At 38.1% G+C, this 11887-nt stretch overlaps 1 protein-coding gene across 1 annotated transcript in view; it reads right to left on the bottom strand.

Moving 5' to 3' along the window:
- Positions 1-11887, bottom strand: part of LOC123962014 (prostasin-like) — a 91128-nt gene that overhangs the window by 14462 nt on the left and 64779 nt on the right. The gene's annotated exons all lie outside the window — the stretch shown is intronic.

Genomic DNA, 11887 nt, shown 5'->3' with positions numbered 1-11887 from the left:
GAGAAGAACAACTTCCGGTTCAAGTGAGGAAACAACAAATAAGAGACTTGAGATGCACCCCATGTTGACAGTTCGATTAGCAACATGAGATGTGAGAATGGAGTAGGAGACGTCTATGACCAGCAGTGGCGGTTCTATTATTAAGGGGGCCAGGCAGGGGCCAGTTGTTTTGTCAGAGGGACACATTCAATCCGGGACTAAAGAGACAAAGGCAAAGTTCAAGCTTTCAAAATGTCCTGTTTAGGATATAATGTAATGTTTCAATATGTTTCAGTAACTTACAGTTATTTGTTTGAGTAACAGGATCTTTTCAGTAACTTAGTTGTAGTTTAATTAAATGACATTATTAAAAAAACAAACATTCCTGTAGCTCAAGTTATAATACATTCTTATCCTATGGTGCAACACTTCTTTGTAAAGCTTTAATGTAAAGCTATGGAACAGTCTCAATGAGGAACTAAAGCAATGTCCAAACATAAATCGGTTTAAAATCAGGTATAAAGATATGGTTTTCAAAGGTTACAGGGATGAAGAAGGGGTGAATTAATTAATTAGTGTTTCTGGGGCTAGTAATTATTTTTGTTATTATTACTTCATTTTTTTCTGAGTTGCTGAAATTCATTCTTTCCTTTTATTTATTTATTTATTTTCCTTGTTTAAATAATTGATGTACATTTTGAATTGCTTTTGGGTGTGACAAAGTAGATGTTTAAATATTTGGAACACGGGTCGATTATTTGTAAGCTTTTGATTTGTGGACACTGGCTGGGATTAAATATGTTTGTTTTTTTTCTTCTTCCTACTTTTTGAACATGTAATGGACATAGACAAGAGTTTAAAAAGTCTTTGGCTGTAACTATTATTAATTAATTTATTATTGTATTATTTAATCACTTTGATTTGTTTATTTGATTGCATTTTCTTGTTGGATGTTTCGTGTTACATATATTCGAAATAAACACATAAAAAAAATTTATAAGCTCTAGTGTACTAGACTTTCTCTGGATCCCAGTTTGTATTTTGTATCCCAGTACAACTTTTGCTAAGAAACAACAAACGTCTCCATATTCACCCCTGTTATTAGTCATGATGTGAAGTATACGCAAAATTAAATACTTGATAGTAGGCCATTATCTGTGCATTATGAACAGCGATACATATTTTGGCAGACTGCATGTCCAGCCTGGTAGGACCAGTAGGCTACTGTTATTGCTTTTGGGTATGAAAAGTGCTGTTTAAATGCAATGCATTATTAAATTGTTATGATAATAATTTACCCTATAACCAGCAATATCCAAAGGCTATCCATGCAATGGTAACATGGATTACAAGGACAAAATATTGTCTACAATGGTGCGTAGATATTAGTAGGACAGCGGTTCCCAAACTTTTTAGGCCACGCACCCCATTCTACATCTTGATTGGGTTGCTGCACCCCCAAACCCCCTCACTCTCTTTAGTTTTTCTGAGGCATATATATATAATTAAGTTATTTATTTATTATTTACTTATTTATTTGCTCAATGTCCCACCCACAGAACTAGGCTATCTGACTGGTTAGACTTTGTGAAAAATAGCCTTTCACTAACACTTTGCTCCGGTGAGCAGCGGAGCTGTGTGTGAGAAAGCAGCCGATATTACTGAAGGTGCAATTAACATCTAAATCTGATGATCTGTTTCTATGATGACAAGCAGCCTAGTGTCCCTGTTACACCTGTGAACATGCTCGAAGTCACAGCTACAGTGTTTCACTCAGTGACACAGCATGCATCTGTCTTCTCTGTCTTTTCCCTACAGCTCTGCATCACGATGTAACGTTATATATTTATTTCTTTAAAAAGTAACAGTGGCAGAATTTATACTGTGATGGTTTTGCAATCAATCCACAGTTCACCTGCGTGTCGAACCGTGCGGCAGGAGCTGGGGGGTCTTTTCATGACAAAAAAAACGTTTCAAAACATCCCCCGTGGGTTTTCTCACAAATCGCACCGTGTTATGGCCTAAAAAGATGACATGGACAAAAAAAGGATCCATGATGAGAATTTGTAAGTAAGTTTGTAAGAGAGAGAGAGAGTTCTGTGACTAGCCATTTCCTGTGAGCTAACTATTAAGGACAACAATTTTAAATTAAATTCACAAAGGAGAGTTTTCAATTTTTGGTTTTTGATTTAATGAAGAAATCCACAAAACAAATTGTTGTAGTTACACTACATTCCCTAGCCTACACCACCATTACATTTTTTCTGTTGCCCGATAAAACAACACTAAAATGATCCACGTTATATTTTTTATTTACTTTCGTGCAGTCGAAAGTCTGCCTTCACCATTGAATGCATGTGCGCTCCTAGGCAGGGACAACACTTTCTATCAGGGATAACTACCTTGGCACGACACCGGACAGTGGCGGTGTAACGTCCTAAATGATCCGACTAGTTGAGACACATTTGTTCCGCCTTTCACATCAGCGCCATATCGGTGGAAGGAAGATATGTTACTCTGATTTGTAGATTTTTCATTCGGGGGGGGGCGCCATAGGGTGGTCCAAGGTCTGTGTTACAGGGGCATAGGCCCCTTTGCTGTGTTTTCACAGGGATGAAAGGGAAGCGGCTGGACTACAAACGAGCTGTTTTCAGGCAGTTCACAGCAGAGTTTTCTGCGGGAGATGGGAACTCCCTTTGGGGTGGACTTTTCACTTTGCAAACCTGTTACATGCACAAAAAAGATTTATAATTAAATAAAGGAGAAGGAAAAAGCCAAAAAGCATAATATGACCTCTCTAAGTCAATAATTAACCCTAAACTCTTTCTAGAATAATCCTATTTAATTTTCTTTCCCTGCCTCTTAGAGCAGCAGTACCCATCCTTTTTGGCTAATGACCCCTCAAAATTAATTATTGTCTGCTTGCTACACATCATCACAAGTTTAATTTCAGTAGCAGAATAATATTTTTTTTCTGTCCTCTCAAGACCTGTTAGATTTATCTTGCGACCGCTTGGAGAGATTCCTGCCCCCAATTTAGGAACCACTGTCTTAGACAGGCTGTTTACGCCACTGTATGGCATGTTTTTTTTTGTCGCCGCCCTACCCTCTCTGCTTACCTTGAGCAGCACTGAGCTGCAGTCATCACCCATTGATTGTTAATGAGGGTTCCTCCACAGAAGTGGGACCCAGAGGTTCGTAGACTGGCCTGCCAGGGCCAGCTGCCTGCAGGGGCCACCTGTCCTCCAACAATCTTGGTGTTGAGTGTAGGTCGACCACAGACTGAGGAGAGAGAGAGACGAAGTGGGGAAATAATTAGATAAAAGAAAGTAAAGAAGGTATTAACAACATGTTTACGTCCCAAAAACATGTTTTAAATGTCCCAATGACAGACAGACAGACAGGAAGTAAAAAAGTGACCATAGAAACTTTGACTTACCACTTAGTTGTGAGTGAGACTCTGAAAACATAAAACATGATTCAGTAATTGTGTATTTATATTTACTGATATGTCTTAGCTTTAGTTCACATAATTGGCTTAAATTAAATCCACAAATATTATTTTAATTGCATGCTTGTCTGTGTTAAATAAATTCAGCGCCTTTAATTTTCAATTCAAGCATAATTCAACGTGACTAGTTAGCTGGCACTATACTAGATTTCTGGCTTGATAAATACATACAAATAATACAAATGTATGAAAGATGTGGAATATTTTAAGGATTGTTGAAAAAATGACTAAAAAAACTAAACTGCATTGCTGGCTTTAATTTGCATGAAGACGTAAAGGACTATGAAGACCTGGAAACCTGGGGAATTTTCTAAATAATCAGAGAACAGCATGCTTCGAGTCCTCACTTCATCTTGCTCCATCTGCCTGTGTTAACCTTGGGGAAGCTTTGTTTGTAAGTAGATTAGTTCATCTACGTTCATCTACGAACGTTCATTGTATTTCATATTATTTATGTACATTATTTATTTGAGGATTTTCAGTCAGGATTTAGAGTTCATCATAGCACAGCGACAGCACTGGTGAAAATTACTAATGACCTCCTTATTGCATCAGACAAAGGACTTGTCTCTGTACTGGTTTTATTAGTTCTTAGTGCTGCATTTGATACCATTGACCATCAGATCCTATTACAGAGACTGGAACATTTCATTGGCATTAAAGGATCCACTCTAAGCTGGTTTAAGTCTTATATATCAGATCCATTTCAGTTTGTAAATTTTAACGCTGAATCCTCCATGCACGCCAAAGTTAGTCATGGACTTCCACAAGGATCTGTCCTCGGACCAATCCTCCTCACTTCATATATGCTTCCTTTAGGCAATATTATCAGGAAACACTCCATAAACTTCCATTGTTATGCAGATGATACTTTTTTCTGAAAGTTCTATCTATCGATCAATAATCAGGAACTTTGTGTCAATATGCAGTTACTGTCTATGTAGTGTCAAAATTGTGTCCGTGTTAGCAATTTAAACACATCTACTTTCCTGCCTTCCTTTGAAAATCTATGTAGCAGTTGGCTGGGACTGCTGTCACTGTGAAGCTGACTGTGTTTGCTTTAAAAGTTACATCCAGCACCAGCACAACATTCTCTACATTTTGGTGTAAAAACGAATGAAGAGTTAACATTGTGACAAGGAGAGTGACTTGAAGACCAATTTCTAATAAGATGTTAAATGAAATCCAAGTCTGTCAGTTGGTCCTCCTGTGGCCAATCTGTCCCGTACACACTCATTATAAAGTCAGGCAAAGGCAGAAAATTACATGAAACTCGATTGTGTAAAAAGAATAATTTATGTGAAAAAGTTGCATTAACTTGAGAAAGTCCAATGGCTTGTGAACATTTTAACGTTTGAATGGCATTTCTATGTGAACGTATGAATTAGTGGGACGAAGCTGAAGAATTTGGGGGATTTTTTAAACTTGATTTCATTTTAACAAAGTTTCAAAGAAAGTTGGACATTTGAAGAGTTTGAATAGAATTTGAAAGTTGAATGATGAAGTACATGGAACATTTTGATATTTGAATGGAATTTCTAGCTCAAAGTATGAATGACTAGATAACAGTTGAAAAAGCCTGAAGAAATTGTGAAAATAAGGACATTTTTAACATTCTGTACATTCATTTCAATAATTGTCCAGGAAACGGGGACATAGATATACACAGTGCAGACAGTGCAGCCGCATTGTGGCCCTCCATGGTGCAGGGGCCCGTGACTGGAGTGGGTTAGGTAGGTTAGGAGCTGAACGTCATCAGTTTCATGGTAAAAATGCATCTCAGACAGGGGCTTTGTCAGGCTCTTGAAATATGGGGGGCTTAGCCCAGCCCAGAAATCTGTTTTCCTCCTATAAGTTATTGAGTTAAATTTTAAATAAATATAATAGATATATAATATAAATAAAATCGCAATCTAATGAGAATAAAGTCATAATATTTTGACAAAAACCTTTTTGGGACTGCATACATGATGAGAGAAGCGTGCTTCTACTTCCTGCTACTGTAGAGAGCAGTCGTGCTTTTCCTACTCTCCCCTCTTATCTTGGCTTGCTCCTATTTTCTGTCTACTTTGGTCGTGTGGAAACTTTTCTCTTTCGACCACCTGCCTGCTGTTCTCCTGAAACCATCAAAATGGAATTAATCAACTGGTCACTCAGCGCTATTGACAAGATTTTCTCCCAGAGACGTGCTTCACCGGGTGAGCCGAACTGTCCCAGTGGAACATTCGCTGCAGGCTACTCTCGCGACTCGTGGGAGACCTGGCAAGCGGTTTGCTTGGATGTTTTATCTGTGGAGGACATTGAAGATTTATGGATAATTGGAATTTTGATAGTGGGCTTCCTGATTATCGGGCTTGGAATCTCCCTAATATATCGTAAAATTGGTAAGACAGCCGCCAGTAAATTTACCCAAAAGCTGTCTGGGGAACTTAAAGAGTGCTTAAATGGGGTGAACGACAAGCTGAAGGTTTTACATCTGAGGGCTGATCAGAACGGTTTTGTAACATATCAGACCAGTCTGTGGAAGCGCAGAGGAGGACTGACACCATCAGGGTGCAGTCTGGTGAGCTGCTGAGAGTAACCACTGGTCTGTGACAACAAAATGTCAACAATATTTCCTTAGGAAATGGGGAATTCAGCCTTAAATTCAAGCTGGACAATTAATAGAGTATAGTATGGCAATTCTTTATCATCATTTCTAAAGGAATTTTGTGAGAAAGTATTGTGAACAAGCATTGGTTACACATTAGATGATGGAGTGTCCTTAATCTTGCTGAAAATAAAAACACTGCAAAGGTAACTTATTTAGATTATTTTCAGCAATAATATCAACAACAGATAGCAACAACATGGTAACTACTCAAATAGAGACAAACGTAATCAAGTAACTAAAAGATTTAATTAAACTTAATTAAATGCTTTGAGTCTTTGGAGACTGCAGTCTTTGTTTATTTAAAGTTCGGCTGTCCTGGATTATGTCACAAGTGGGTGTGACAAGGAGTATCCCTTTGATGGGTTAATGAAACACAGAACAAGGAGAGTTGCCACGGTTACATGTGTGGGGGGGCAGTTTAGGATTTCCTGCACCCTTTTAAGGAGAGTTCCGATAGGCTGTTTGTAATCTCTGGTTAATTTCCCTTCTGTCAGTTTAACAGTCACGTGTATCAGCTTCGGAATCAAAAGGTGCCATTTTTACGATCAACTGCTCATGAATAGCACTTAGAGAAAGCAACTTTTCCACCCCCCTTTCGTTGGGGTCTCTTCAGCAGTCTGTTGAAAGTTGATCTTTAACCCCCCTGCTCCTCTCTGGGAGAGGAAAAGAGGAATTTGGAATAGCTCCAAATTTATTTATTATAAAATGCACAAATCCACACTGTTGTCCCACTACATGAGTGTACAATTTTATTAATCACAAAGGTATATGCAAAAAGGAAAAGTCCTAATTATTGTTTCAAAGAATGAATGCAAATAGTGACTGAAAAATAGCATTTATATCACTCAGCTGCTTCCTGAATTCTTTTTATAATCATCTGCTAATAGAAATACAGTGAAGCAGTCCTTGGAAATGAATGTATGTTATTTCACTTTATGCATCCAGGATAACTTTTAAATCAGTCTAAACAAAGCCATGATTTCAGTGCAAAACTATTTTTACTCCATTACATTTATCTGATTTCTATAATTACTGCTCACATGCAGATTAATGTCTTTTTAAACATGTCAAAATTACATTTGGGTAGTTTTGCCCTTTATTTTCATTTTTCATAAACATCTTAACAGATTAGATAATGACTTTAAACCTGGACTTTTCTTACTTTATTTCTCTTTCTCTCGTAGATTTGATCATTTTCATAAATAGTATATTTTGATTCAGTGCGACACGATCCACTGAGCACTTGAACCATACTTTTGTACATTTTATTAAAGTTTAATCTGAACGCAGGATTTGCATTTGCATGTAATACTGATTTATTTAACAACTTCTCTTACTTAATTCAAAGATTCTTGATCCTCTGTGCACAGTGAGGAGGGTTCTTACCTTGTGTCAGGAGAGTCAGCAGAGTTGCCACACAGATCACTTTGTAGAAAGCCATCGCTGCAAGTCCATATCATCAGAAATGCACCCGCTTTAATACCCTTCTTCTCTCTCCCTCCCTCCCTCTCTCTCCTCCTCCCTCCCTGTCTACCTCCAACACAAGCCCACCCATTGACACGCCCAACATCTCACCTATCACCTGTTTCACAAAACATGACAAATGTTACGTATCTGAGCAAAGTACATTTACTGAAGTGCTGTTCTTAAGTATAATATTGGAGTACTTGAAAATTTCTTTTTCACCACCTGTAGTATCTAGTAATGCTTTTAGATTAATAATAACAATTATAGCTTTATTTGTATAGCATTTTTCATTACAGGTAACAAAGTTCTTTTAAACAAAGGAAAACAAGTCAAACAAGTTAAAAGAAAAACTAAAGCCTTCAAGTTAACTCTGAGAAGTTAGTCTATCTGTGTTCTTAACACAATACTGTCAATGTCTGAGACCCAACTTCAAATAAGTTATAAGCAAGCATGTAATGAGTCGAGCTATTAAGGAAAGCTATCTTAATGTTAGCGCCTGCTGAGCCCCGTTAATCAGCAGAATCGAACTTTAAATCCTAATTACTAACCAGTTTGTCTGCTTTCTCTTTCTGTGGATCTGACATCTCACATAGTCGTTAAGTTATGAATATGATTTGGATTGTGATATTAAAGATAAGAATAGGCCAAAATATATGAGGTCACATTTCACTTTGAGACTAAGCCTAAATCTTCCAAGCTGGCATTTGAATGGCGCTCTGCTACGTAACACGGCCCACTGCTGATCAGATTGCCTATCAGTGATCTCGAGTAGCCATAATTGGACGATATGAAAAAGAAAAGATTGCCCAACTCTAGTTGTATGAGGTGGATCTAATTTCAACTGCTTTATATCCTGCTGGGAAAAACCTTGCACACATTTCAAATAATGAGAAATAAACTAGTCAAACAGCCTCAGGCTTCCTGCAAACAAATGAACTTGATTTGGAACACGATGAACCAGGAATAAATGTCACCAAACGTCAGTTTTTATTGTGCATCCATTACTTCAAGAATGTTTCTAGGGTTTGTAAAGCTAACAAGAAAAAAACAGCCATTATATAGGACTTTCTCAAAAAGTGCTTGGATCCTTTACTTAAGTAAAAGTACCAATGTAAAACAATGTAAAAATTCTCCATTGCAAGTGAGTCTTTTGATTCAGTGAACTTATGTGAGATTTCTGTTATCAGAACACTGTCCCATATATTTAATAGAAAGATATATAGCATGTCCTCTATAGCAGTACAGCTGACCACATTTACACACACAGTACACAGGCTTTTGAATAAATACGTAACTGCCAGTATATAAGTGTGTTCAGTCTTTTGTTTTATGCATTCTATGGTTCAGTGTCAACGGACAGTAAAAAATCAAAACTCCAAAATCACTAAAATTAATTTTTTTTGTTCATGAAGTCACTTGTCTGTCATGAGGGAAAAAAAGAACGACTGTGGGAATGTTACAGTAGGTAAATCATGATGATCTGGTTTAAAATGTATTTACAGTGATTCATCATCATCTCAGTCTTTCTGAAGTGAAGATGGGGAGGGGTTTACCACTCTGTGAAAGACTGTGCTGGCAAATACTACAATAATTTAAAAATGATGTTTTGTGTATGTAAAATTGCAAATAACCTGGGGATTCTGTACATCAAATCATTAAAAGATTCACAGAATCGGAAGAAACCTCTGTACACATGGGTCAAAGCAGATCTTCGGGCCTTCTCACTGCATCAGAAACAGACACGATTCTGAGGAACATTTCCAAAAACGTTGTCTGTGAACACAGTTCATCACTGCATCCAAAAGTGTAAGTTGAAACTCTTGCATGCAGAGGAAACTGTATATAAACTAGATCCAGAAATGCCACCACCTTCTGTGGACCCGAGCTCATTTAAGATCACTGAGGCGGAGTGGAAAACTGCATTGTGGTCTGACAAGTCAAAACTTGTGTCCACACACGCCACTGGCTAAGCCTGATTAACGGAAATGGAAGGACTCGAGGAAGTGGTTCCCCAATCACATGCAGCTGACTGCTCCCTGTGTGTGATGTAACAAATTCGTAACAAAAATCTTACACTAGCCTTTCTAAAGTTCAATTTGCTCAAAGACAAGTGACATATCAGGCACATGAGATCACAGCAGAGGGAAAATCTCTCTTGTCAGTGACATCCACTCTTTCCAAAACTGAGAACCATTAACAAAAAATGAAAAAGGATTGCACGGTGGAGTAGTACAGTTTGCCCCAATCAGGAACAAGAACCTGACCTCCCTTTTTACTCAGTTTTTTGACCGTAAGCAGTTATATAACATGTTATAAATGTATTTACATGTGTATGTTCATATATTTAGATGATTTAAACTAGTGTTACAGAAAAATTGTATGCCTTTCAGTGTTTCACCTAGGATCTTTTTCAGGGTGGGTGGTAGACCCCCTGAAACTACTAGTGTCGTTTAAAGGGACATGTCACGTATGCGGCCCACTCCCCTAAAACAATTGAAGGGGAAACACTGCCTTTAGATCTAAATGGAAAAAAAGAAAATTGTCTTTTAACAAATTAAATAACTCTTGTAGCATGGCTAAATTAGTTATGAATTTTAATAAATGTATGAGAATTAATACCCAATTATGAATAATTAAGATTCATAAAATCTAAAAAATATTCCTCGTTTCAGGGCACCACCGGAGTTGTTATAATCCTAGAGTCTCCGGACCTCAAGGTAGCTTTTAATAATTATACAATTATTACTAGTGATCAGTTAGTTATTTAATCGCTAATAATTATCTTAAATCAGTCAGTCTCATATCTAAAGGGTCAATTCTCTTGGCAGGGACGTGGAAATAGGCAACACACACAGTTTCCTGATTACAGTGAATTTATTAATAACTAAAGTTAACTAAAGCGATTTAAACGGGTGGTTAAATACAGGGAAAATAAACAATGGCGGATCAATGTGCAATGGAGGTTCGATTGTGGGAAGCATTTGACTCATACGGCAGAGGAGAACTAATGAAAGTAAGCTATGAGTTTAGGAAAAGGAAATATTAACATTTCGGGACATCTCTTACCACAGAATGTTTGTTAGGTCTTACGGCTTGTCGACCGCCTGCTTTGGCCTGTTGCATGGGTCCCACGCTAGCTGCCCGATCCTGGCTTTTCGCTTGGGATTCTCCAGGGTTCTCCGTGTCTGAAGAAAACGCCGTCCTCCGTCTGGCAATTCAGCTGTTTTCAGGTTTCCTTCGTTGCCGCTGGCGAGACCGCGTGGCTTGGTCTGACCTCGGTGAAGTTGGCTCGACGAAAAAGATTAAAATGGAACTTGGTCGTTCCTGAATTAGACCTGTGTAACTTAATAGACTGATAACTTTAACAAAACAAAAGAAAGAAAGAAAGAAAGAAAATAAAACAAACTGAGGGGCAGATCAATGTTGCGGCACTTTGCATGTGTAGCTTCAAGCGAACAAAAGGCCTGTTGCGCTGGCCGACTCTTAGGCGTTGCCTGGCGAGGCACGTCGGACGCGTGCCGAAGCGTCCAGAGAGCAGAGCGGAAGACCAGGGCACGAGGGGAGGAGAAGAGCAGATAGAGCTAACGACGTCGCGTGTCGCTCTTTTGTTGCCTGGGGCGTGGTTCAATGGTTCAATGGTCAAACGGTTGTACCGTTCTAAGTTAAGCATTTGGTAACAGGAAAACAATTGTCACATTATTGGTCAGGATATTTATACATTTAATGGCATTTCCAACGAGGGTATGTAATACTTATTTCGTCCACTTGGGGGAGCTCAGGTTACATGAGGAAAACTTAGATTAATCCAAGATCATCTCTCCTTAGGAACTGGTGAATTTAGTTATTCAGCCTGAAATTCAAGCTGGCGATTAAGAGTATAGTATGACATTTCTTTATGATCATTTCTAAAGGAATTTTGCGAAAGTATTGTGAACAAGTATTGATTACACATTAGATGAAGGAGTGTCTTGCTGAAAATAAAAACACAGCAAAAAGTAACTTATTTAGATTCTTTTCAGCATTAATATCAACAACAGATAGCAACAACATGGTAACGTAACTACTCAAATAGAGGCAAACTGTAATCAGGTAACTAAAGATTTAATTAAACGTAATTAAATGCTTTGAGTCTTTGGAGACTCCAGTCTTTGGTTATTTAAAGTTTGGCTTTCTGGGTTATGTCACAACTTGGGTGAGACAAGGAGTATCCCTTTGATGGGGTAATGAAACACAGACCAATGTCAGTTGCCACGGATACATGTGTGGGGGGCGCAGTT

The sequence above is a fragment of the Micropterus dolomieu genome, linkage group LG02, assembly GCF_021292245.1.
Source record: "Micropterus dolomieu isolate WLL.071019.BEF.003 ecotype Adirondacks linkage group LG02, ASM2129224v1, whole genome shotgun sequence".
Classification (NCBI taxonomy): Eukaryota; Metazoa; Chordata; class Actinopteri; order Centrarchiformes; family Centrarchidae; genus Micropterus; species Micropterus dolomieu.
The sequence above is the reverse complement of the archived record's forward strand: the minus strand, read 5'-3'. Positions and strand labels throughout refer to the sequence as shown.